We start from the raw sequence: 24807 nt of genomic DNA, 5'->3' as shown, positions 1-24807 counted from the left end.
CTGACTAACAGCTTACCTACATATATGGCGCTCGCGGTGAAGCTGTTAAATACAACGCGCTTTGGTGAACGCGCTGATAAGCGCGTGTGAGCGCACAAAATTCACACGCGTCGCAACAACCGGTTGCCGCTATTTATCGGCATTTAACGCTAAACTCATACACGACACATGCATATAAGTATACTCAACAACACTTCACACTTACCCACCAGTGAGTTGGAGCCGCGTCCGCTTAGCGGCTCCCATATGCTACGCGTTGCGCTGCATTGCCTTTGCGCACGCACTTCATCGCTTGTGCCTGATTGACTCAAATCTTGATTAATGCGCTTGCTTTGCACAACGATTATCGGCTGTTCATCAGCGCATTGCTTGTCGCGCGCACACACATACACACCATTCACCATTGGTCCGCCATCTCGTTTGTGTGTCAGTGGTTGGTGGCATGCATAATGTTGTTGCTTTTGTTTTTGCTGTTGTTTCTTTTTAGTTTAGTGGCAGCAGCTGCAGCGTACAGTGGTGGGCTCGTCGCTCGAATCGATGGCCAAAGTTGTTGACAGTCAAATGGGACAATATTGTGACAGGCGCAGATCAATCTGTGCGATTAAGATTTATGAGATCAGCGCGTGTATATATAAATGTATATATAGTTTATAAGTGGGCAACATGTTGCTGTTGCTTTAGTATAGTTTATTGCATTCGCCTGCAGTTTGCAAGCTATTAAAACAGTATTTATTTTCATTGCAGCCGTAGACATGTTGTCTCACTGCGTTTATTAGAAAGTCTTCCACTTGGCACGCATTCTTTAAAGTGGGGCAGCTCATATTTTATTTGGATTTTGGTTGGCGTTATTCGTAATTTGGGAATAGCATGTCACCTGTGGCTGTACGAGTAAAACATCAAAATTGTATGGCAATTTGTCGAAGTTATTTCGCAAGAAAGCCATAAAATATGAGGTCTATGTTAGGTTAGGTTCAGAATTTAGTTGGATATATTTACTTCTACTAACTTTCTAGTAACCAGAGTTCGGATTTCTCATTTTATAATTCAGGTTAGATTTAAGACTCCTTAAGGCTCGTGTTCTGTCCCCAACCAGATTTTGGGATCTCTCATTGAAACAAGCGATTCTTCATAGGTATATCGCGGAATGTAGTACAACTGTTTGAATTTTTTTCCAGAGTACGAAGTCGACTGAATTGATGGAACTTAATTTGGAATACAAGTTTTAACATATATTTCAGAGATCATCTAAAAATGCAATCTTATTTGGAGGTACTTTCAAACTTAAACAGATCTCTATTAACTGACATGAATCACAAATCATGAAGTTTGCTTTAATTTGTATCAGATAAGGTCCTTCTTTTCATGTGGGCTTCTGGATTTATGTATTATTTCAGACTTTAAACTATTCATTTTACTAGAGGAGCATACTTCTTTGCCTGGGATTGACAGGTCAGCGATGTTGATCTCCTTAACTCGACAATAAATTCATTCAATCATTCATTCAGTTGTTATAAATCTCAATAGGAAACAACATATATGAAATTTTTTTCTCTAAAAGTGACAGTTGCTTTGCTCCCTAAAATCTTCCAAACTACCAAAGCTATATAAACCAAACTTTCTGGACACATTTCCGTGTGGTATTAAATACATCATGAATATGGGAGATCTCGCAGAAGAAATATTGAAAACTACTAAATATATCAATATATAAATCGAGAAGCAATGAAGATAATCGTCAGATTAAAACTGTGTACAATTACCGCATTGGAGGTGTGTTATCGGCCATTCAAAAATTGTCGAAATCCGACTATAACTTTTCAAGATCAAAGATATCGAATCTGGCTAATTTGTTACCGAAAATATCTGTAAACTCTAAAAATTTTATAAAAAATCACAGCTAAAATTTTTCTCCTAATACTGTGAATTAAAATAGCAGTATAACTTCCCCTAGCTACCATATACCTAAACACGATCGGTTAACAACGATGAGTTTCTATCGTATAACTCGATTCATATATTAGCAAAATTAAGGGATAATATCATATTGGATATAGTAAAATAGTAAAAGAGTTAAAATCAGTCCTGGAAATACCATACCAGCTCATATACGATGTACAATGGGTTCGAATATATGGATCAAATTGTATCTTCTTTTAATAAAATTAAATAAATAACTTGCGGGAGTATAAAATGTTCGGTTACAACCAAACTTAGCTCTTCTTTTCATATTTTATTTGTAGCATACCTTTCTTCTATATAAGTATGGTTGTACTGATTTTCGCTTTGGTCTCTCAAGTTGTGTTTCTTCGTAATTATTACACATTTTCAACTTAAGACTTCAGTTCGTAAATTGTCGAGACAAAAAAATGGTCAGAATTTCGGCATTCTGTCACAAATATTTTTGTTTTAATTTTTTGTTGATTCGTATTGGGGCTAGGAATGAAGAATTCGTATATAAAGAAATATAAATTCAATTTCGCGACTTTTTTAGCATAGTGCTGGCTCAACTTGCGTTCTCCACCCTGGAAAATCAAAAACAAGTTGAACGGAGGTACTTTGGGTAGCAACTTAACAATCTTGTACTATTCGGAAATTGATTTCGATGGTGGACGCGTGCTATTCAAGAAATCATGTTCCGACCAAAGCCATCAACTCTTTTTTCTAATAGACCTTAGGTTAGGTTTAAATGGTTCTACAATCCTAGCCTTAAAAGTTCTTTATCCTTACGTTATTATCTAGATAGAACTCCTCTGTGGATAGGCACCCAAACTAATCGTGAAGATCTAACAGGTATCGACTGAAAGTGAGGGTAGAGGGTAGTCTCGCGCGCATAGTCAGAGAGCACTCAATCCCAGAGTGATTCGTCACTTCATTGAAGGATGTTATGTACATAGACCTTAGTTCATATTTAAAAAGTTGTTAATAGTGATACCTTTGAGCCCTCAATTATTTTTTTCTGTGCCTTCTTTGATAAAGCGTATAACATTTTCACCAGTTATAACTTGCTATGGTTCTTGGTTCCACCTTTTACGTTACTCGTTATTATCTTCGACTGCTCCAAAGATTTCAAAGATTGACATGATTCTGCTCCATAACTTTATATGGATGATTATGAGCAGTTTTGATTTGAACAACCTGATTAGAGACGCCTTTCGATGCCTTACTCTATATACTACAATTAAAGTATTGAAAATGAAATAAAATGTACTGATTAGAAAAAATTTAACGAAAGTTTAAATAAACCAATAAAAAAATTCACAGACTTTCTGTTGAATGCGCAACAGGAAAACACTTTATCTAGCAGAGTAATACGCAACTTTATTTGAGTGGCATTTATCTTACGCTGTTTCTCACGATTCCAAAATGTTTCTACTGCAAAAAGAGAGAAACTTAACGAAGATAACTCTTATACGACGGATAGATAACGGATTTTAAAGTCAAAATGTTGTCGTTTAAAGAAAAACTATATTGAAGTGGCTGTTAGCTTACAGTGAGGTTAGTAATGACTTAACAGTGCATGAAAATGTTAAGTACTTCTGTCGCTAGCATTGCTGTATGAAAGGCAGATGAGGTTAAATTGAAACATTTGATGTTTTAGAAAATTTATTAGTGGATATGCTCACTTAATTACCTATACTTAAATATTAATATTCTTTAAATCCACATATATGGTGCACTGAACTGATCATTTAATATTTAGTAACTAAAAAATTTAACTGTAAAACTAAATTTAGTGACTTTATATTTTATATAATTTATATTCTTTTTTACCGCATAAACACTGCTATTGGCATTAGTTCTATCTCATACAGCCCAGACTAAATTTAACAGCTGTAGGTGAAAGATTATGTCTTATGTTATTAAATGTTAAGCATGGCTAACTTAACATTCATATCAAATACTGCACTGTTTACAACACAGCTAGGGAGTTAAAGCACTGTAAGCAGAATATATACCTCCAAATTTAACTGTAAATAAAAACTAGAGAATCAGCAACATTTTATTTACTGCTGTAAGCCATCTAGTTAAATAGACGCTGCAAATAACGCACAGTTGCTGTAATATCAGAATTTTCGTTAAAATTATTTTCGTTATGCTCTCTGTTTTGGTTGCTCAAAAAATGCAGCTGAGCACGCATGCAACAGCATCGTACCTGTGCGGCTAACTACATACATATGTAAGAGTATATGTAAACACACTGTTGTGATTACTCATACGCTGTAATGGAGAGCAAACATTTCCGGAAAATTGTGTGAACACAACGCAACAATTCCAATAGGAATACATTTGTATTAATACGCTCACGCTCTTCCGCTCCAATTGCAGTGAAAATAATCCAACCAACTGCATTTACGCTCCACACGAATTGATATACAAGTGGTGCTCTCAAGCGCCCGGGAGCGCTATGGTGCGTTGTGCTGCGCATCAGCGCCTTGAACGACAACAGTCAACCACCAACAACACTCGTAGTAGAACAGTAATCCCTTTAACAGCAACGACGACGGTGTCGTCACCAGCCACCACCATCATCGTGCAATAATTTACGTTCAGCATTTGTCTGTATGTGTGTACGAGTGTACACATCGAAGGGCCATCGTGCAACTGTAGCGTAACTGTGCAACGAATGGTCGCACAGTCGCAGCCGAACACTCTACGGAGTCAGAACAAATTTTGTAGAAAGCGCGCATAAACGTCTTGTAGTACCGCGAAGTAAAAGCCGAACGTACGTTTGTTTGTGTGCTACGTGGTGTGCCGTCAAAACAACGGTACTTTTTGTGGATTATTAATTTTCGTGTACAACAACTCAATGCAGAAAATCTGAAGTTGTTGTGGTGTTTTCCAAACATTTTTGTTTTCGGTTTTCTCGTGCGCGTTTTGGATCGTACTCTGTGCGGATGTGTGCGTGTACTTCCGTCACATATCGCAGTTGACGACGCGTCGCGCAAAACGAACTTTGCATATTTCGACGTAGGATTTCCGCAAACAACGCGCGTACATTTTTCTGTGTGTGTGTGGGCAAACTGAAATGATAAATGGAAATGTTTTGCGAAAATCACATAACTAAATATAAGTAAAAGTGTTTGAAGTTGAAAAATAAGTGAAAAATTCGTTTTCGAAGACCAAAGCAGTGTTTGAAATCATTGAATTGGAACTTAAATGAAAAATGCTAAGGCAGCTAAAATACGTTGAGACTACGACGACGTTGTTAGTGGGCGCAACGTTAGGAAGCAACAAATGTGTTGGATAATAGATTTGTTTTGGAAGAAAGAAATTTTGAAAGTGCTGAGGCGATTTCAAAGCTAATATACGCAATATAGTGAGAATTTCTAGTGTGGAAAAAATTAAAAAAAGTGTATAAAATTATAAAAATAATTTTATTAAACATAAAATTATTTTATTATAAAAATAATTTTATTAAACAAAAATTCAAAGTGTTATATGAAAAAAAAAAAATAACATAAACAAAAATTGAAATACTGAAACTAAATAACAACAATTGCTGTCATTAAGTACTAAAAAAATATTGCAAATCTAATCGAAGAATGCTAAAAAAATATTTTATTTCAAAATAATCCAGATCTCGCATATTGAATTATGCATTTTACTGTTACTTTCTGTGATGAGTTTAAGTTTTGAAATAATTTCGACGAAAAAACCTAATAAATAACTACGAAAAGCAATTTATTTAGTGAAAAAAAAAAAATTATTGGAAATTTTGTTATATAGAAAAAAATGGAAATTGTGTTATATATGAAAAAATAAAAAGAAACAAAACGAAAAACAAATAAAGTAAAACTCGAAACACCAAAATAAAATAAAATCTAACTGTGAGTCTGTAATACAGTTACAAGCACATATCAAGCAAAAAATAAAAATAAAAAGATAGTATTAAACGGCAAGTGAAGAAAACAGATTTTTCTAATAAAAATAAAAGCAAGAAAACAACAACAAAATAAAAATAATTAAATTATATTAAATAATAACAGAAATAACTCACTTAACAGTAAGCAATCTATGCAGCTTTTACAACAAAAATTAAAAATAAAAAACCAACAACAAAAATACACTGCGCTTTGTATAACTAAACTGCTGTGACAAAAATTTGTGGCATTTATTTTTAAAACTAAAGCAAAAATTGTTTCCATACAGTAAATAATAAATTTGCAAAAACAACAGATACAACACCTAGTTCAACGAAATACAAAAAAAAAAATTCAAAAAATTTTCAACCCACTTACAGCAACTCACAAAAGTGTGTGCACCGCGCAATTTGTTTATGCGCTTGCTAGTAAATTTACGTGTTTAAGCAATTAAAGCCAACTTAAAGCCGCGCACACCACAAGCCTGCCGCGTTGTAACCAACCAAACAGCAGTGCATATCTGTGAAATTGCTTCATTTTTAATTTACCAACTGCCGGCAAAAAGTTAAACACGCAAGCGTGTTAAATTTTTTTTTGTTTTTATCATCAATAAATAAATAAGTGTGTGTTTAATTGTTGTTGTTTGTGTAGAACTTTTGCACCGCATGCATTTTTAATAGATTTTTACACTTCAACTGCTGCAAAGTGCAAACGTGTGGATTCAATAACGATTACTTGCTGTGTCTGTGTAAATAAGTTGAAATTTGGCGCACAACAACAAAAAAATAACAACAATACGTTACAGGTGAGTGGTGATTTTTGTATTAAATATACTTATGGTTTATGATGTATGGAGCTCATCTACCCACTGGCATACTTAAAATGCATATAAATTATTTTTAATTAATTAAAAGAAGATTGGTCTTTATTGGTGCAGAAATCTTGAAATGTTGGTTTGTTGGTCAGAACTTTGTGCATATGTATGTAATCACAGATTCGTGTATGAAGTGATTCAAAAAGATTCATATAGTTGTGTATTGTGATCTTCAAAAAGTTTGTTTCTTTTAGCGTCAAGTTGATTGGTTGTGAAATGAGTTGTTTAGTAATTAGCAAATAAATTTGATATTTGTTTTTCTCAATATTACAAAATCAAATGTCTTGTAATTCGCTAATTAAAAAATAATAAAATTTTTTTTCTGACCTTGCCGAATGTAGGACATCTTTCTTCGCTGATATCGAAAATATATACACATCTCGCGCGTTTTTTGAATTTTGATGAGGCATGACAAGTTATCCAATAAATAAATCCAATTAGTGAATTCTCTTGACATAAATTTCAATCTGTAAATACAAATAGTTTTCAATATTCATATTTCGAATACATATTCGAAAGCAGATTTTATGTATTAATTAAAAAATTATTAATGTTAGTGGTGACCTACCTTTCTAACTTCAAATAAATTATAGAATATTTTGACGAAATTTCAAAAATTTATCATACGCTAGATTTAACACTGAGTTTAGAATAAATTATAATATAGCTTTTGAATTATTTGATTAAAATTTTATTGATGTATTTAATATGAAATGATGATGAACTTTTTTCAAGTATTTCGTAACAAAAATTTTAGTGAATTGTATGAAAAATACAAGGCCTGTTCAAATAGTAAAGTGAATTTTCAAATTTCACAATATCAGTTTATTTACCTAAAAATTAGACATGTTTTGCGTGTTCGGCGATTTTCTGCTGTTTTTTGACCTTGGCTCCACTGGACGATGTCATAACCATACACCCATAATTTGTCACCGAAACAAAAGTCAAATTGTCCCATTAGATACATTTATAGCTCTTATTCCAATACTTATTGGATCTTTTACAAAATTAGAGTCGTTTTTTCAAAATATTATTTAATATATAAAAAGATTTAATATTTTTCTAATGCCATGTAAACAATTTTCAATAAAATGTTGAAAATAAATTTTTGGTAGACAATGAAATATAGGTTCATAGCTGCTTAAAATTATATAAGAATTAAAATGGCGGCATACTGTTATTTTAGTTATGTTCTCCAATACTCTTTTTCCTCAGATTTTATCAGTGCAATATATTTTGTAAAATGTCGAAGCTCATAGATATTTCAGAAAAAATTATCATCGCGCGGTAGGTAATAGTTTGAAATCTCCCAGACAGAAAAAGCCAAATTTCTTGTATTTTATAAATTGATCTTTAACTAGTAAATTGAAAGCTATAATTATATATCTGAAAAAAAAATACAAAATAAATTATAATTAAATAAAGAAAGGGTTTGCCATTCGTGAAATAATGTCAAGAATTTCAGTTTAATATTACTTATTTTAATTACACATATTTTAAACGGAAGCTTGTCAAAACTAAAACAAAATAAATATTTAATGTTCTCTCATCCTGATTTATAGAGTCAATATAATTTAAAAATGTTAAAACCTTACCAGGATAAGCTCATATAGTAATTATAAAATATTTCAAATAATATTAGTACCTTAAATTTTTGAATTTCAATATGAGTAAATTGTAGATTTTTCCTCAAATAAATTTAAATATTTTATAGTAAAAAAAAGTTAACTAGACTAAAAAATAGCATATTGTAAGGCAAGGTATACCGCAACTGATTTGACTGCAAAAAATAAGTGTGATTCAATAATTTTTCTCCAGTTGCTCAGGAGGGAAAAGACGTTCAATTTTATGGGTAAGAATTAGTTTCGCTAAACTATCAATACAATTCATATGGACAGTGAAAGAAATTCCATACATTTGTGGAAGAAATAGTATTCCCATATTTCATACAAAATTAGTTAAAAAATAGATAATAACGGTTGCACTCAAAATTTATTTAAATGACAAACAACTAAAAGTCGAAAATATATTTTTTAAGCTTTCCTAAGGTTTTTGAAGATGATTCAAAACAATGTTTAGCTTCACACTTGCGACATCATTTTTTTAAAATCATAAGTCAAATAGTTTTTTTTTTTTTTAATTTAGCTGTTATTTAATTCCGTATTAATTTATATTAATATTTTTATCTACTTTCAAAAATCATCAACAACTTTAAAAATACAAAGTCAGTTCCCATTACCATTGCTCTTGCTATTTTTTTAAGAAAAGTATCCCCATTCACTGCTCCATACCTGCACAATTTATTTCGCACAAAAAAAACAAATTACCTCCACTCAATACATTTCATATTTATGCCTGCAAAAGAAGCCTCCTCAACAGCACTATCTTTAGCAAATTATCTGCGAAAAAAAGCATTTAAACTACAAATTATGCATGTACATGACACCGTTGACTGTCTAAGCGGAAAATCTTTGGCAGATGTACATTTAAGATTTGTTGACTAAACGTTGATGCCTACGCATTGACATCGCCGCTTGACCTGCTTAATGATGAAAGAATGATAGATAGCAACAAAACATAAGCAAACAACAACAAAATCTACCATCCCAAGCATATGCATGCGTATGCCACATTTATCTGATCGGACGCTACGCACAAATTAAGCGAAATTACAAAGGCATCATAAATGCCGCCGTGGCGCTCCCTGTACCGTGCCGCCACCGTTGCAGCAGCGAACGCATTAATTTCTTTATGTGTCCACTGTGTCTGCCAGTCACCTTGCCGCATTCATTACAGCCGAAATGGGCGCACATTTGAACGCATTTAATTCCTGTTTTTTGTTTTGTTTTGCGCTTCATTTGCGTTCACTTCATTTGTGCGCTCGCCTCTACTACTTTGCTTTATCAAATACAAGCAATCTTGTTGCGGCTGCTGTGTAGCCCGAAAATTGTCCAACTTGAAATTTATTTATTAATTTCTGCTTCTTCTTCTTCTTCCTTGCGCTTACTCAAGTTGGCCATACCACTTGCCACGACCCAGCACTGTCGCGTTAACTTTTTAAGTTTATTGCTGAAAAAATTATGAGCAGGTAATTATGTGAAAAATTATGTTTGACAATTAAAATTCTTCACATTTCCGTCTGCCATTGCCATGTGCTTGCATATGCTTGACTATGGTCGGTTTGGTTTGGCATATGGCACTCAGCGCTTTGATCTTCTAATGTCGTCGTTTTGGGTCGCAGTGACGACAAGTGACAGTAAAGAGCGTGTGGCAAGCAGTTAATAGCATAGTGTAGTAGAGTCCACCATGTGGCAGCCACAAGCAATTGTAAGTGCCCCCCTCATTTTGGCGTTTATTGCTTTTTTCCCAAGACTTTGCTGCGATTTTTTATTTCAGTTTTTTTTTAATACAAACATACACCCATTTTCCACTTGCTCTCCACCGTTTCAATCACTTTTGGTATGCTTGGCATTTATGTGTGGCTGGCATTTGACGTTCGCTGCTTTCTTAGCATATTCTGTTTGTTTGCTTATTTCTTGTTGTTATTATCAAAACAGATTTTGCTCTATAAAACAGTGTTGAAATCTCGTAATTTTCATCTTGATTTCAGTCAGTTAGCGTGAAATTTATTGATGATTTGATTTGCTCTTCATGCTGTATAATGATTTTTCAATTTCGTTTAACGGTAATTTTTTGCTGTTTTGGGTTTATTTCGTTTCGCAGAAGTTCTTTTAAGACAGTTTATGAAAATTTGGATTTTATTTTTTGTTTGTAAATGAGTGTTGTTGGTGTGGTGGATGTTTTAAGTGACTGAAATTTCTAATTAAATCGTTAGGCCGTTTCTAGATCGGGTATAAATTCAATTATAATTATATATAGTTATGTTTTAATTCATACTATTGATTTTAAAATTCATTTATTTTTGGAGAATATGGTTTAAATTTGGTTTAACTGAACCTTTTAAAAACATGTAACTTTACATACTTAATTGGATATTAAAATCAGCACTAAATAAAAAAAAAATATTTTTTTTTGCAATTACTGCTGCCTATTGTTCGGAAAAAATTGTTAACTTAAAGTATTTAAACAATTTGCCTATTTTTTTTTACGAATTGAATCAACTAGTAAATCCTCCAACTCAATGCATGTTAAAAAGTGGTTAATTGAGTTAATTAATGAGCTTTCTGAAGCGCTTTTCATTACATTAAACACAATCAGCGAGTAAGAAATGTTTCTTCTACTAAAACAAAAAAAATTATTATACATATGTGTATAAATTTTTTTAATGTCAATGCAAATAAACACTTGAGTGCCACATATTAATAGAGATAGAGCCTCAAATGCATAATTTTCGACTTCACCGCTTATTATCTTAAGTCATTTATGATGTTTATATTAAGTTCAAAATGTTCTACACTTTATATGATTTACATTTATATTTACCGCAGATTTATGATCGCTTATATCTTATTTAAAGTATAAAGGAAAGATAGAGTTGTAACAAATCTTCAAATAGTAATATATTGCCTAAGCGCCCGTAAAACTTAGTAAATCATTTCAAAACCTAAAATTTACAAAGCATTTAAACTCTTTAAATTAAACTGTTTTATTTGTCTAACTTAGAGAGTGAAAAACTTAAAAAAATGGTTGGGTTTTAAATGAAAAACATATTTATTTTATTTTTATTTTATTTTATTTTATTTTATTTTATTTTTTTTTATTTTATTTTATTTTATATTATTATTATTTTATTATATTTTTTTTTATTTTATTTTATTTTCTTTCAGTTTATTTTCTTTTATTTTATTTTATTTTATTTTATTTTATTTTATTTTATTTTATTTTATTTTATTTTATTTTATTTTATTTTATTTTATTTTATTTTATTTTATTTTATTTTATTTTATTTTATTTTATTTTATTTTATTTTATTTTGTTTTATTTTATTTTATTTTATTTTATTTTATTTTATTTTATTTTATTTTATTTTATTTTATTTTATTTTATTTTATTTTCTTTCAGTTTATTTTCTTTTATTTTATTTTATTTTATTTTATTTTATTTTATTTTATTTTATTTTATTTTATTTTATTTTATTTTTTTCTATTATATTTTATTTTATTTTATTTTATTTTATTTTATTTTATTTTATTTTATTTTATTTTATTTTATTTTATTTTATTTTATTTTATTTTATTTTATTTTATTTTATTTTATTTTATTTTATTTTATTTTATTTTATTTTATTTTATTTTATTTTATTTTATTTTATTTTATTTTATTTTATTTTATTTTATTTTATTTTATTTTATTTTATTTTATTTTATTTTATTTTATTTTATTTTATTTTATTTTATTTTATTTTATTTTATTTTATTTTATTTTATTTATTTTATTTTATTTTATTTACATACCCCACATCTCCACTTTTTTGTTTAGAATAAAACCAAGTCAGATGCGCTTGTGCGGAAAATTCGTTCCGCCGCTAAACGCGTGGCATTGAAGTGGCTAATAAATAACAACAACATGGTTCACTAATACCCAACAACCGCAGAGAGACTCGATATGCAAAACACAGACTCGACCATGGCTTTCATGCGCAATATTAAATTCTCTGTTTTTTGCCTGTTTGCCGGGAAATATTTGAAAAATATTAAAGCCAAAATTTGGAACAAACACAGCGTTTCGTTTGGGCACTGTTGGCTGGTCGACAACAACTTTTCCAAAGTTGCTTTCCATTTATTTTACAATTTTCTTGTAAACTAAATCTGTATCTGTTCTACTTTCCAAGTAGACCACTTTTGCTTTCAACCTCACACCCAAAGGGTAGCGCATATTAAAATGAGCACAAAATTACACTCAAAGCTTTTCTCCTGGCCTGTAAACAGCTTCCTGCGCCTTCTTCGCCCAATTTCTTTATTTATATTTTTTTCACATTCTCACTGCATTGTCATACGCTGTGCTGCTGCCGGCGTCGCCAACCTTCACGCCTTACTTGCTAATGAAGTTGACGCGCAATCAGCGCAGCGCGTGCATGTGCTTTTTGTCGCTGTGATTTTTGTTGATACATTTCCAGTTTGTTTACTTTTAAAGCAAAAGCAAAAAAATACAGTTAACAAAAAGCACAAGACAGATTTTCCACAAACGTGCCGGGCTCTTATATGTGTGATACAGCGCTTCTTCAACAGCTTGCTAGCTGAAAACAGTTGGAGCATCACTTACAACTGTTATGTTATGGTGGTAAATATGTACATACATATGTTTGTATATTGTTTGTATGTATTTTGTTAAAAAGTATGTTTTCAGTTATGGCAACTTCTGCTACTTATCTGCACTTCGCGTCTGCTCGTACGTCTCTAGGCCATGCCTAGTGGATGCTGAGTGTTTGTTTGTATGTGCATACATATGTAACTGCTATCTCCTGCCTGCTCACTGATATCTGCCCTGCATTTAATTTATGTCAACTGGCATATAAATTGTCCGTTGTTGTTTTTTACTTTTTTTCTGTTGCCCAAATAGGTTTTTTAATTTCTTATGTGATTTTCACATTGAAAATTGGTGTCTTTTCCATCAAATAGTTTTGGTTTTCTGTAGCTCATTATAATGATGATAATTTCAAGTTTTACTTTTGATATAAAAATATTTTCAATTTAAATTAAAAAATCTACATACATATATTGAAATTAGAAAGATTTATTCTTCAAAGTCCCAATTTTTTTTTAAATAATATTTAAAAAAATAAGTTCAAAATTAAAAAAAAAAAAATATCAAAAAAATACTTTATTAATATCAACGATTGTTAAATACAAAATTTATGAAAAATAATTAATTAATTTTGAATTTTTAGAATTTAATGATTTATTTTAAGGTAAATTTTGCAAAAAAATACAAAAAATTTTAAATAGGTTTATCTTATGAAATAATTTTAATTAATATAAATGAATATAGATGTAGATGTTTGCTTTATATTAAAAGTAAATATTTTTCAAGATTATTTTGAAAATTTGAATACTGAAAAAATATTTTCTCCATAAAAAAAAATCGATAAATATATTTGGAACATTTTTTAAAATCTTCTCCAAATCTTCTTCTCAATATAAAAATAAAATAAATCATTAAATTACAATAATGAATATTAAAAAAATTAATTAAATAATAGAAAAATAATTACAATAAAATAGTAAAAAAATAATAAAATTTTCTTAAAGAAACTAATTTTTTTTATTTAAATATATAACGGTACTCAGATCTTAAATTTGTTAAAATTCTATATAAGCTTGAACAAAAATTTTATTTATTCCACCTATTTGTTATTGTATTTGTTACTTTAAAAACGATTTCGGAAAGTATTTTGTACCTTCCTATACTATTCTCTTATACACTACCTTATTGTTGTTAGTGTAACATTTGTTATATTGCATATGTTACACGTTACGCCTATCATAATTTTCGACATTTATAATTAATTAGCGCACAAAATGTGCCAGCAGCATCAATTACAATCAACAGGAATACGTAGAAGTGAAGAAACGAAATTTACAGTGCATGTGAAAAGTAGTGGGAACTCTCCTTATAGTTTAAGAAATTTTATTTGAAGAGATTTATTCTTGATTTATTTGTAGATAGAAACACTGATTGAAAAATTTTCCAAAAAATAAAACAACAACAACAAAGCGAATTTAACATAAAACGACTAAATATATAATATTGAGGTGAAGGTAAAAAATGTTATGAAGCTAACTTAGTTGGATTTATCAGATAGATATATAATATTGAGGTGAACATTAAGAAATATTATTAAGCTAATGTAGTTGGACTTATCAGATAGATATTTCTAAGTAAATTAATAAAAATAATAAGTAATATTAAAAGAATAATTTTTGAAAATTTTTTTTTGACTCCTACATCCATAGGGTATATTACAGCACTCCATAATATTAAAACTATTTTTAAAATTAAAAAAAATAAATTAAAATTATACATTTAACATATCCGAATAATTTTCTTGAACACTGTTGCGATAAAAATCTCAGCCACAAGTTCTACAGAACACAGCAGTTGACAAGTGCAACTTCCTACCCTCACTCATCTGACTCCACCTTGTTGGCCGACTGTCACAAATGATTTCATTCCTTCCTTCTTAACTGCGCTTGCCGCACAAGCCGCTCACCTTTGTCGTTGCTACTTTACGCGCCACATGTGGCCGCCTGCATGACTGGCGCTACGCACGTACTAACACACGTACAGCTATTTGGCACACATACAGGTGCAGTGCGCCGTTGTCACTATCATCAACACGACAATTGTTCGTTGCACTGCGTTGCTGGTGCTGCTGCCACCTCCAACGCTGCGCACAAATAAATCTGCATGCGTCTGACGTTGTCGTACGTTTGCCAGGCACACACACACATACTTATGTAACTTATTGTTTCTCCGTGTGTATGTGTGTTCAGGTACATATTTGCTTTGCTGCTGTTGTTGTACAGCATGCTATATCGCTATTGGTATCTTCAGCTCTGCAGTTGGGCTGCGCATTGCGGAGATTTTTCTCCTCAAATCATTTTATATGCATTGTGAATTTGTTGTTGCTTTTTATATATCTTGATTGTTGTCATATGTTTTGTTGTTGTTTTTATTTTTATGCTGCACACGTTTTTTTATTTTTTAACTTTGTTGTTTTCTTACCTCCATTTCAGTTGTCTTTACCTTTGCACCTTTTGCGCTGCCACTTTGTTTGTTGTAGTTGTTGCGTTTAAGTTTATTACCTTTATATTTGCTTGTTTATTATCGTCATTTCGCTTGGGTGCTTGTAAATTTTTCATCTACTTCTACATGGCATTGCTTCTACTGCTGGCTGGCCTTATTTCTATGTTTATGTGTGTGTGTTCTGGTTCTTTCATGTTTTCATTTTTTTTGTCTTTTATCTAATTTTTATGCATTTGTTAGTTTGTTAGCGCAATTCTCTGTGTAATTTTGTGTTTTGTGAAAAATCTCCATTGCCTGCCTGTTGAAGGAAAATTAATTTTAATTGCCGGTGTAGGTTGTAGGCTCTAGCGCTCATATTCTTTTTATGCTCTTAATATATATGGTGCGCTTAATTAGTTGGCGCCACATTAGCGTACACAAACAACATCATACAACCATACTATTCTTCATAGGTTTTGTTTTGTAATTTGTCTTATCACTTTTTTTCTAAATTTTTTATGTTTTATTTGTTTACCTTTCGACTTTATTGCTTTTCATTTATTTTAGCTTTAATTTTGTATTTAACTCTTTCGAAATGCAACGTCGATTCTTTTATATGCGCCAACAATACCGCTAGTTTGGCTTATTGACAAATTGCATCGTGTTGCAAGCATTGTTTGCCGCTTAACTGTTGCAACACGTATGCTAATAAGCAAACTGTATGAGTTATAGTGTTGTATGTTGGAGTGAAAAAATAACTTAATCGCCGCTTTAAATCTGTGTAAATAGTTAAATATTTGTTCAAATTAAATCTTCTATTGTACGTCAAAGCGTGACGATTTACTTAGCGCAATTAATTTTGTATTGTTGGTAATAAGCGTGACAGTTTGTTTAGTGAAAAGCATGGGATTGTGTAAAAAAAAAAAATAATTTGTATATATCACTTTAATTATTTATTTTATATGCACTAAGCCCAAAAATATAATAAAATAAAATTAAATTAAATAAAATAAAATAAAGAGAAATGAAATGAAATGATATGAAATAAAAGAGAATAGAATAAAATAAAATTAAATAAAATAGAATATAATAGATTAAAATAAAATAAAATTAAGTTAAATTAAAATAAATAAAATAAAATAAAATAAAATAAAATAAAATAAAATAAAATAAAATAAAATAAAATAAAATAAAATAAAACAAAATAAAATAAAATAAAATAAAATAATAATTAAATAAATATACACTTTTAAATTAACAATCTTGGTAAGAAAATTTAGCAATGCAAAATATTATATTTTTTATTAAATTGTTCAAATTTTGAAGTTTTTTTAAGTATATTTTTGTATATCAGAAATGTCCAACTAAAAGCCTATTGAGAAACTTCCACCCTTTCCCTGAAAACCAGTCAAATTACGCAAAAGCTTACGAGGCATAACTACTTGAAAGTTATAATTCGCTTTTGCTATAATTACGCACTTTAGCTAAACACTAATTAAGTGTATTACTAAATTAACCGCAAATATTGTTGCGCCTGAGTGACCATATTTCATTGGCTAATGCTGTAGCAACACCCAATAAAGACATAGACGCCCTTAAATTATAGAATTGTTATAATATGCTTATGTAATCATGAACATTAACAGTTTTGTTTAAGTTTTTAATAAGCTGTGTCTAAAAAAACCACAAAACCACACACATATACACAAACAAAGACAATTTGTGCGCTTATTGTTGTAAAAGCTATTGTGAGCGGAAATCTCATTTTTCAGCTACTTTCAAGCAGTCATAACCAGCAATTAACCCCGGGGCACAAACGTACTTAAGTGTACTAGAGTGTGTGTTTGTATTCTCTGGGGCACATATGATTCCTGCATGCAGTTATTTGTTAGTCATTCTGTGTGCTTGTTGTTGGCTTCCCCCACAAATTGTTAGCTTGTTCCAGTTCAAAGAATTTCATAAAGCCCATTGTCGTTGTACCAACAAAAAAAAAATTACCAAAAATAAGCCAAAGCACATACTACAAGTACAAACCATATAGGGCTTGAAATAATTAGGCTCAGTAATGATATTTTGACCATAAATAGCATTGCCACAAATGCGTTGCATTAACAAATATGTTGAAAGTTAATTCGTATGCAGTCAGCGTAACAATGGCCACACAAAATGAAAAATGATGAATGAATAAAAATTTTGTTTTTAGTGAAGAAGAATAATGAAAATAAGCTTTGGCGAAGAGAATATAATATTCTCGTTATTAGTGTGGAAATACATATGTATCTCAAATATTTATGTTTAATGCTTTAATTTTTAATTCTTCTCAAATAGTGGAAATTTTTTAGGTTAATAGCAAAATAATCGGATTGGTAGTCTTATGGAAGAAGATTCTTCGTAATTCCTAAGGTTTCAAAAACTTTTCGAAAGTTGAAGCATACCTTTAGGTGTCGGTTGTTTTTGAAAATTGTTTGGAAAACCTTATTTTTAAGTCTAATAGCGAAATAACTGTACTGTGAAACTTCAGATAAAATATTCTTAGTAATTTTTGAACTTTTAAACATTTTTCGAAAATAATAAGCATATCTTTAGGCGATGGTTTTATATAAATTTGTTGAAAAAACCAATTTTAAAGTATAATAGCGAAATAACGGCACTGTGAAACTTCAGATAAAAGATTCTTAGTAATATTCGCACTTTTAAATATTTTTCGAAAATATGAAGCATGCCTTTAGGCGTTGGTTTTTTCATAAATATATTGAAAGATTGCAGTTCTTAACCGAATATCGTAGTCACTATATTGTAAAACGTAAGATGAAAGATCTCTAATAATTTTCGGACTTATAAATATCTTACTAAAATATGAAGCATACCTTTAGGTGCTGATTTTTTATAAAGGCTTTGAAAGAACGTATTGATAAGCACGATTAAATCTTGTAGTAAATTTTTTTTATTTACTACTTCAGTACTATTACTTTTCGCAGCTTTAAGGGGTCTAAAAAGGAGTTTAAATTTTTAGCATACTTTTAATTTCTTTAAAAAGCGAGTCACATTAATTCGAAACCTTTTCTTTATTTTTCACATTTCACTTCTCACAGCTGATTGACTGCATTTCCTGTATATATATATAACTTTACAGCTCAACCCCTTGTTAGCCGCTAATATGCTTGCCTGATTACTTGCCGCTTAAGTGACTTGATCGCACTTGATTGATTTGCAAAAACAACACACAGCAGTTTAAAGAATGCAGAAAACCATTGTAATGAAGCGAAAAACATTTACCAGCTTACCCAAAATCACCCGCTGTGCAATGCGATCCCAGCAATTTTCATCGGAAATACTTTCGCTGAAAACATTTTCAAGCAGCACAGCGCGGCCGCTTTCTTTTGTGCTCCTCGCCACTGGAAAATTTGCTTTCGGCTTCACATTTCAACGCCTCTTAAACGGATTTCATTTCTGTGTTTTTTGTTTTTTTTTTTTTTTTTGCTTTTGAGTTTTTGCTTGCTACCGCCTTTGTCCACTTGAGTGACGCTGTGCTGAGCACTGCTTGCACAATATATCATTTCCTCTGTATGAGCAGTAGACATTCGGCATATTACTGATCAAGTATCTACATATCTGTATAGTTAACACGCTTGAGTGCCGCAACTGGCTGACACTGAGAGGATGTGCCGTTGGTCGAGCCTGGTAATTTGCGCTACGCTCACACTTGAATCGCAAGTTACGTCTATTATATATAATATTTAGTCGCCATGATTTGATTGGTTCTTTCGACGCACTGCGGCTTCAAGTGCCTGTGGCGGCGTCTGGTGGCTCTTGACAAACTGTGGTCTATTGGCGACACTGTCGTCGCCACTGCCTCTGTTGGTAATTGACTAATGATGTTCATTGTTTTGTGATGCGTTAAATATTTTCTCACATTAACATTTACTGTTACGTGATGATGATCTGTGTTCATCTATTAATAAATTTGTACATATGGATATATTTGAAATTTGTTATTGAAAGAATTAAGGAAAATTGTCGAAAGTCCTTGAAAAAGATTGTAGACTTGGTATATATATATATGAACATTTAAAAATGAATTATTTAACTTTTTTATACACAACAAAGGCCGAGAGTTTAAGATTTAAAATAGAGCGTAATAAAGAATTTTAGCCAATTATTCAATAGAGAATCATTCGTTAAAATTTCGAAATGTTTCTCTAATTTTTAAATACATCATATGATCAACTTGGCATCATAAACGAGAGTAAGTAATGGGGTGTCATTCAGAACTTGAACTTATAATTGATATTACGGTTTGGGATCCCTTCTGTATAGAACCAATATCAGTGCAATATCTCACTTCCTTATATCATAATATGTTCATGAATCACTGATATCACTTTTTAAAATTGTGTAAAAAATGTCAACAAATTAATTAATTTAGTATATCGGAAGTGGGCAATGGAACTCTTCGTCCTCAGCAAGGTTAATTCTTCCCTAGTCATAGGAGTACTATCTAACCATTGTCCCATCAGGAACATTTTTTCGGAGGATGAGGTAGAAATTTCCCAACATTTCCTTTTAGAATGCCCCACCTTTGCGAGATCTAGGCAACAATTCCTTGGATCTCACTTTTTTGGCCAATCTCGAATTGGATCAGATCTAGAAGTAAAAAACCTCTGCAGATTTGTGGTAGGTTGAAGGTGCTTTGTCGATTCTATAATTTAAGTGAGGAAGTTAAATTTTTTGGAATCACAAAGGACTGTCCTTACTAGTCTAAATGTGTTTTTTGTTTTAGGGAACAGCCTTCTGGTCTGTTCAATGGAAAAATTTCTTTGACTGACTATAAACTTTGGTTGTCCATTCTTCGGGCAGCTTTGGTAGCATTTAGTTTTCGTAAAATATTTTTAATTTTTTTTATTACCGTTATTTGTATATTTAAAATGCTGCATCCGTTATAAAATACTAAATTTCTTGCGCCTTACCTTGTCATAATTTGAAAGAAAGTGTTTTAGAGAAACATCTCAAGGATTCAAAGTTTCTCAATATGATATCAAAGAGATCCATCAGTCATTCGGAGGTCATTATAAGTAGTATAACCAAACAGATCAAAATCAAAATAACTTCGGAAAATAGGATGATTAACTCGTCCAGACATCAAACAAAGGCGGAAGTCATTCTCTGTTCTCACCACAATCGGGTCAAGAAAAAAACATAACAACAGCATTATTCAAATATTTTTATCAGTACCATAAGAACAAAATGGTCCTTAATAAACTAACCCTGAGATTCATTCAGATAAATGAGTTGATTTTGAAGATATACATATGTTTTTACCTGAAAATACCCAGAGCCAAGACAATAATAACCTTTACTACTGAACTATACTTAGTTAGTTATTATATTCTAAAATTTTAATATTTTTTTCTTTGTATCATCTCACAATTCAAATCACGATTTATATAAATACTTACCACTCTGCCACGTGGCAACTCTAGGTCTTACGTATTCTTTTGACTATATTAAGTATTAAAGCTTTTATAACGCTATCCTCATAACAACTATAATACCATTAATATTCGCAAATGAGGCAGCTATATAACTGTATACATGCATATAGACACACACACATACATATATGCTTGATATACATATAAAGCATTGTGTGCATTTATTAACACCAGTTAAAGCATTAGAGAATGTTACATTATGCCATTTCCTCTCTGCTAATAAGAACCTGCAACATTTGCCAACAACAACAATAACAGCAACATATGACTTTATTATATTTAGATATGCATTTATAAATACGCATGCTAGCAAGTTCAAATGCAGTTACATATATATCTACATATCTACATATATGTAAATATGTCTAACTATATTAATATGTGCAACATAGCGTGTGTTGGGCATATAATTAACTAGTGCGAACCAATGTATGCCGTGTGTGCGTTTGTGTTCCAGTCGAAGAAAGCAACATTGCCACAAAGTCGAAGTGGGCAGCCAATGCGTCAATATACAGCTAACTCAGAGAAAATAAAGAAAAATAAAAGCAACAACAACAAGCTATTTAAGTCCAATAAAGTATAGAGTTGCAGTGGCACACAAAGCGGGAAACGCTATGAACTTCATAGACGATTTCATTTCCGGCTGGCGTGGACGCATGAAATGCTTGAGTTGCATATGCAAACATGCAACATATGTATGTATATTTGAGTATATGTAGAAAAAGAAATGCATAAATGTGCGCAATATATTGAATGCCAACAGTGTATTTACATACAAAACATTTCTTGAGACTAGCCGAGACCGAGTTCCCCTCTACTTTGCTTGACACCGCCGCTGCCCAGCCCATTTTTTCCACTACAAACATTGACTTTGTCCACACATTCTTCTTTATTGTTATTGTTGTTGTATTTATTATAATTATTACTTTGCCTGTTTAGTATATATCTTCTGCGCACATGACTTTGCGCACCCGCCCTAATGCAGTAAATTTTGAATTTTATTATGCAAACTTGATTTAGCTGCATAAATGTTTTATGGGCACAGACAGCTCTCTGCTTTTGTACATGTACATATGTATGTGTGCACTTTATTGTATAACTTAACTTTATTAATATAATTTTTTCATTATTCTTCCCTACACTTTTGTTGTATGTCCCGTCTTATGTGCTATTCTTCAGCTATAACTCAATCATGCTGGCTATTCGACGTACTTTAATTAGTTGCCTCGTATGTTGATGAAGTGTACAATTCTGAGGTCAAGCAGTGATTGACAATAAGCGAGCGCGAAGCTCAACTCACTTTATATGTTTTTGTAGTGTACATATGTTAATGTGTGTAGACTTAAATGCAAGTAGAGATTCACTAGCAAATGCTAAATAGGTAAAGAGTCTAGCATACGAGTATGCTTGTCAGTTTCAGTGTTTACGCCCCTAGAAGCAGGCCACAACGGTCATGCAGCATGGCAATGGGCAAACAAAATTTTTGCTTAAAGGCATAACTTCACTTTATTGGCATATTTCGACGCCCTAACTAACGCATAGCTTGTAGTTGTGTAGTGGATTTTGTGTATCTACATTAGGGTGGTTCGGAAGTCAAGGAATAAAATATTTTGAATGGAAACTCATATTCTATGAATTCGATATAACTTCTAATGCTGATTTTTGTTCAAATTTTATCAGTTTCTAATGTGAAGGTCAAAGGTCAGACTACTTTAACAGTCTTTAAACTTGCTAAAATTGTTGAAAATATTAAGGAGTATTGATTTTGATTCGATAGAACCTTTAATACGTATTTTAGTTTCAATTTGATCACTTTCTAATGTGCAGGTCAAAGGTCAGGCTACTTTAACAGTCTTTAAACGAGATAAAGTCTTAGAAAATATTAAGGAGTATTGATTTTGATTCGATACAACATCTAATACCGACTTTTGTTTCAATTTAATCAGTTTCTATTGCGTAGGTCAAAGGTCAGGCTACTTTAACAGTCTTTAAACGAAATAAATTTTATGAAAACATTAAGGAGATTCGATTCAGCTTCTAATACCGACTTTTGTTTCAATTTGATCACTTTCTAATGTGGAGGTCAAAGGTCATGCTATTTTAACAGTCTTTAAACGAAATAAATGCTATGAAAATATTAAGGATTATTGATTTGGGGCATTGAGGTAAGAAAGAGTTTATTTTCTCTTCTATCTTTCTTCTTCATCTTCACTTTTTCTTCTTTTCGAAGCAAAAAATCTTCCATATAATTTTTAAAGAACCACCCTAATGTAGCTAAATATACGCAATCATATGTAAATTTGTAAACATGTTGAATTGTCTGCACTTTGATTTCTACACCATTGCCTTTTCTAGTATCTTTTGTGTTTGTTATTTGTTGAGAGTTTAGCTTGGCTTCCTTCCTGCACTGCTGCATTACATTGCTGCCCGTAGTCAGTGCAAACATTAACACAACTCTACAAATATGCACAGCGTTTGTGTACATGCCACTCGTTTGTGCTAACGTTGCCGTCCAGTTTCAATTCATGTCAATTTTCACTGCCTGGCCAGCACATCGCTGTCTTTGTTGATGTATTGCGTTTGATAGGCGCGCCCAGCAAGTAGTGTTGTTATTGTTATATCTTGATATATGTATATATTTTTGTGTAATGTGCGCTGTGCAGTGAAGCGATTTTTGCTTGCTGCATTTTACGCTACAATGGGCGTGAGAAAAAATTTGCTTTCTATATTGTATTCATAACTATTTTGTATGATCTTAAAATGTATTTGCAATTTTGAAGAGATTTCAAATCATGTGAGAAGGAAATCGCTTGTGATTTTTATATTGTTCCTTACAGATTTTTAACATTTTTGTGTGTTGTTTTGTTATTTAAGAGTTTTAATTTCTTCTTGGAAACACATGCTTTAATCTTTTGTTTGTTAAAAATATTTCAGAAATATTTTCTTCCATTTGGTATCTTACTCTATTTGTGCTTTATTATTTTGCCAAAAATCTCATAAGATTTTTTGAAATAATATTATACTTATTTACCGTTTATTTTTACCCTTCCAACATTACACTTTAAACCAGCTTCAACAATGCTGCTGAATCTATTTTATATAATGGCTGCATGTTCTATTGACCAGTCGCTTAGTGATAGCTTCATTTAAAATCAAGTTAGTGACAATTTCTGTTAAACTTTGATATTTGTTGAGTCTATATATTTATTGTCATATTTTTTCTAATAAAATAACAGATTCAATGAGATTTCAGATTTAATTTCACGAAAAAGATATAATATAACTTTTTCTTAAAATTTTTTAGTATTATAATTATGAATTGTTGTTGGATTAGTTTGGGGTATGCTTTCCCAGTCTATACATAATTAGAAAACTACTACTTTTTTATAATACTCAAGGTATATTAGGTTCAAGATCCCTTCAAATTAGTAAACAAGTTATTTGAAATGTCCCGTTTTTTAGTGTGCTTCAATTGGAGTATCAAAAAGACTCTGAAAATAAATTGAAATCTACTCAGTTAGTGAAAAGTTTCCACATTTTTCTTATGAAGAAAAAAATACCAAATAAAAATCACTTTAACTCTATATATGCGCCTCAAGTTAGACTACAAAGAACTTTTGTTTTTAAATTATCAAAGCAATGCTCTTACTATCACTAAATATATTGCAGGCAGTGAGATTATACGCTTTAATTTTATTAATACATCTTAAAATTTATATTTATATCAATTTGTTAATAAAATATTTGATTCAAGCCTTTGTGGCGCCTAAAGGTATGCTTCTTTCAAGTACTACAAGTACTACAAATACTTTAAATATTAAAATTTAAACTAATTGTCTATAAAGGCGTTGAAAATGACAGTATTTAGTAATAATTTCAATATTTTTGAGCTTAC

General features: G+C 31.0%; 1 protein-coding gene across 1 annotated transcript in view; it reads left to right on the top strand.

Annotated features, from left to right (window-relative positions):
- The first annotated feature begins 5547 nt into the window (after positions 1 to 5547).
- LOC105208478 (uncharacterized) overlaps positions 5548 to 24807 on the top strand; it is a 105880-nt gene continuing 86620 nt past the window's right edge. The window contains exon 1 of the mRNA XM_011178348.3: positions 5548 to 6666. The gene's annotated coding sequence lies outside the window, so the exon portion shown is untranslated. The remainder of the gene's footprint in view (positions 6667 to 24807) is intronic.

This window comes from Zeugodacus cucurbitae, chromosome 3, assembly GCF_028554725.1.
Source record: "Zeugodacus cucurbitae isolate PBARC_wt_2022May chromosome 3, idZeuCucr1.2, whole genome shotgun sequence".
In the NCBI taxonomy this organism is placed as follows: Eukaryota; Metazoa; Arthropoda; class Insecta; order Diptera; family Tephritidae; genus Zeugodacus; species Zeugodacus cucurbitae.
Note: the sequence above shows the minus strand (reverse complement) of the source record. Positions and strands in the feature narration are given on the sequence as shown.